We start from the raw sequence: 4435 nt of genomic DNA on the forward strand, positions 1-4435 counted from the left end.
GCAGGTCGAGGCTGCGGTGTCCGAGAGCGGCCACTGCACTCCAGTCTGGGTGACAGAGTGAGACTCCAACTTAAAAAAAAATTTAAAAATTTAAAAATTAAAAATTAAAAACTATCTTGGATAAAGTAAAACTGTGATACTTGTCGCTGACAAAAGAGAAACTCTAAAGGGGCCAGGTGCAGTGGCTCATACTAGGATTATAATCCCAGCACTTTGAGAGACTGAGGCAGGAGGATTGCTTGAGGCCAGGAGTTCAAGCCCAGTCTGTGCCAAGTGTGGAACTGGCACGATTTTGTGTGGTTCACACCTCACACGCACGGAAGGTGTGACTGTTCCCCAGAATGTCATGGACGTCCAGATGCCCACACGTCCTTCTCCAGAGTATGGTGAGACCTCATCTCTACAAAAATAAAAAATAAAAATTAGCCAGGTGTAGTGGCCCGCACTTCTAGTCCCAACTATTCAGGAGGCTGAGGTAGAAGGATTGCCTAGCATAGGAGGTGAGGCTGTGATGAGTCACGATCATGCCACTGCATTCCAGCCTGGGCAACAGAGTAAGACCCTACCTCAAAAAAAAAAAAAAAAAAAAACTCTACAGAATACACACACACACACACCACAAATTACTGTAATTAATAAGTGAATTTGGGGGCAACCCCTTCGGGTCCCCTCCCACTGTGGGAGCTTTTCTGTTCTCTCAACAAATCCTGCTTTTTCGCTTAAAAAATAAATAAGTAGCCGGGCTCGGTGGCTCAGCCTGTAATCCCGCACCTTTGGGAGGCTGAGATGAGTGGATGGCCTGAGCCCGCGGGTTCAAGACCCGCCTGGGCAGCGAGACTTCATCTCTACAATAAATAAAAAAATCAGCCGGGCGTGGCAGCGCATACCTGTAATTCCGGCTACTTGGAAGGCTGAGGCAGAAGGATTGCCAGAGCCCAGCAGGCAAGGCTGTGGTGGCTGGAAGTGTGCCACTGCACTCCAGTGTGGGTGACGGAATGAGACTCCAACTCAAAAAAAAAAAAAAAAAATACCTAGGAAGAAAGTTGATTGAAGACATGCAAGACAGCTACAATGATCAAAAATGTTGTTGATATACATTTAAAAGGACATAAATGAATAGAAAGGCATCCTATGTTCATGAATAATCTCCCCACATCTGCCTCTAAATTCAATCCAATCCCAGTCAAAATCTCAGCAATTCTTTCTGATTAAATTGATACAATGATTCCAAAATTAGATGAAAGCAGAGACCCAGAGGAGACAAACAATCTTGAAAACAAAAAAAAGAACAAAGTTGGAGAACTTATACTACCTGATTTCAAAAGTATTATACAGCCACAACAGTCAGGAAGGTGTGTTATGGGCTGGACATGGTGGCTCACGTCTGTCATCCTCGCATTTTGGGAGGCCAAAGTGAGAGGATTGTCTGATCCAGGGATTTGAGACCAGCCTGGGCAACATGGCAAGACCTCGTCTCTACAATAAATCAAAAAATAAGCCGAGCATGGTGGTGTACACCTCTGGTTCCAGCTGCTTGGAAGGCTGAGGCGAGAGGATTGCCTGAGCCCAGCAGATTGAGGCTGAGGTGGCTGTGAGCATGCCGTTGCCCTCCAGCCTGGAGGACAGAGTGAGACACCGACTCATAAAAATAAATTAAATAAAAAAGCCTTGCAACCCCAATTGTTGAGGACGTAGAGGAACCTGAACACTGATTGCTGGTGGGTGCATATGAACATAAGCTTACCATACGACTCAGAAGTTCTTCTACCAGTATTTCCACCCAGGGAATTAAAACACACCCACACGGGCACTGTGGCTCACACCTCTAGTCCCGGCATTTTGGGAGGCTGAAGTGAGAGGACTGCCTGAGCTCAGAAGTTCAAGACCAGCCTGAGCAACATGGTGAAACCCTGCCTCTACAATAAATCAAAAAAAAAATAGCTGAGCATGGTGGTGCACACCTGTGGTTCCAGCTACTTGGAAGGCTGAAGCAGAAGGACCACCTGAGCCCAGTAGTCAAGGCTACTGTGACCATGAATGTGCCACTGCCCTCCAGCCTAGGAGACAGAGTGAGACATCAATTCAACAACAACAATAAAACACATCCACAGAAAGACCTGCACAAGAATGTTCATAACAATTTTATGCATAAAAGACAATAATGGAAACATCCCAAATGAATGGTGATGCCAATTGTGGTACGTCCATACGATGAGATGCAACCCAGAAATGAAAAAGAATGAATGTTCAAGACCCGCCTGGGCAGCGAGACCTCATCTCTACAATAAATCAAACAATCAGCCAGGCGTGGTAGCGCATGCCTGTAATTCCGGCTACTTGGAAGGCTGAGGCGGAAGGATCGCCGGAGCCCAGCAGGTCGAGGCTGCGGTGGCCGGGAGCGGCCACTGCACTCCAGTCTGGGCGACAGAGTGAGACTGCAACTCAAAAAAAAATAAAAAAGAAAAAGAACGAATGGGTCGAGCATAGTGGCTCACCCCTGTCATCCCAGCTCTTTGGGAGGCTGAGGTGGGAGGATGGCTTGAGCCCAGGAGTTCGAAACCAGCCTGGACAACATAGCAAGATCTCATCTCTACAAAAAATTTAAAAATCAGCCAGGCGTGGTGGGGTACATCTGTAATCCCAGCTCCTTGGGAGGCTGAAGAAAGAGGATCTCCTGAGCCCGGGAGGTGGAGGCTGCAGTGAACCGTGTTCATGCCACTGCACTCCAGCCTGGGCAACTGAGTGAGACCCCGACTCAGATGGAAAAAAAAGTTGAATGGGAGAACTACTTATTTTTCTTTTTCTTTTTTTTTTTTTTGAGTTGGAGTCTCACTCTGTCACCCAGACTGGAGTGCAGTGGCCGATCCCGGCCACCGCAGCCTCGACCTGCTGGGCTCCAGTGATCCTTCCGCCTCAGCCTTCCAAGTAGCTGGCTTATTTTTCTTTTAACCTCTAGCACCCTTGGGCTATTTCTAAATTGTGTACATGTAAAAAGGGAACAAGCAGAAGCACATTTACAGAAATCAAGGATTTTTATTATCCTCAAAAAATAGCATGTATGTACGTGTAACAGGTTGCAAGGGGCCAGTGAATTCTTTGCAAAAGAACTAAGCACACACAACTTCAAACTCCAGACAATTTTCCTCCGGTCTCTCAGTTCGTCTATGCTTGTCTTCCTCACAACCTCTTCATTTTTGGGGGCTGTGCTGCCAGGCTGGTCTCGAACTCCTGGCCTCAAGCAATCCTCCCAAAGTGCTGGGATTACCGGCACGAGCCACTGCGGCCAGGCCTAATTTTAATTTTAATTTTTAAATGCACATCCGGTGACCGTGTAAACAGTATTAACCAGCCCAGACTGGGGGCATGACCCTCCTTCGAGAGCTTCCACCCTCGCTGTTTCTCCCTCTTTGGGTGGGAGCACCCCCCCAACCCCTTCCCTCTCCGGGTCTCCCACGTCCTCTGCCGCCCCCTGGTGGCCATCCCGGTCCCAGGGCCTCCCCACCGCCGGTTCTCTGACCCTGTCCAGGTCCCACTTAGCAAATGGTGCAATCCTCTTAGGCCGAGCCAGCCTCAGCAGGGCCCAGTGGGAATTAGATCCGAGGTGGAAGGTGGGGGAGACACGTGACAGGCCGCTGAGGGAGGGGCAGGGCCAGGCGACTTGGATCAAACAAAAGCCCCCTCCTGCTTATCTGACAGACCCTGGTAGGGACAGACAAAGACACTGAGGAAAGGCCTGGCACAGAGGCTCACGCCTATCATCTTAGCACTTTGGGAGGCCAAGGGGGAGGATTACTTGAGCCCAGGAGTTCGAGATCAGCCTGGGCAACATACTAGAGCTGGTCTCTACAAAAATTAAAAAAATAAACCGGGCTCGGTTTTTCAGCCTGTAACCCCGCACCTTTGGGAGGCCGAGGTGAGTGGATTGCCTGAGCCCGCGGGTTCGAGACCCGCCTGGGCAACTTGGCAAGACCTCGTCTCTACAATAAATCAAAAATTAGCCAGGCGTGGTAGTGTACGCCTGTAGTTCCAGCTCAAAAAATAAATAAACAAATAAATAAGTAAGTAAGGGGGTGCTGGGGGCAGGCCACTCCCCTAGCACTGCCCAGACATCACACAGGTCACAGCACCATGAAGATATGGACTTCCGAGCATGTCTTGGCCACCCTTGGGAAACTGTTACAACAGCTGCAATGCAGAAGTACGTGGGCTGAACGCGGTGGCTCAAGCCTGTAATCCCAGCACTTTGGGAGGCCGAGATGAGAAGATTGCCTGAGTCCACAGGGTCAAGACCACCTGGACAACCTGGCCAGACCTCATCTCTACAATAAATAAAAAAATTAGGCCGGGCTCGGTGGCTCAGCCTGTAATCCCACGCCTTTGGGTGGCTGGGGTGAGTGGATTGCCTGAGCCCACGGGTTCGAGACCCGCCTGGGCA

This window comes from Carlito syrichta, unplaced genomic scaffold (genome assembly GCF_000164805.1).
Source record: "Carlito syrichta isolate Samal-C Ts95f unplaced genomic scaffold, Tarsius_syrichta-2.0.1 Scaffold316060, whole genome shotgun sequence".
In the NCBI taxonomy this organism is placed as follows: Eukaryota; Metazoa; Chordata; class Mammalia; order Primates; family Tarsiidae; genus Carlito; species Carlito syrichta.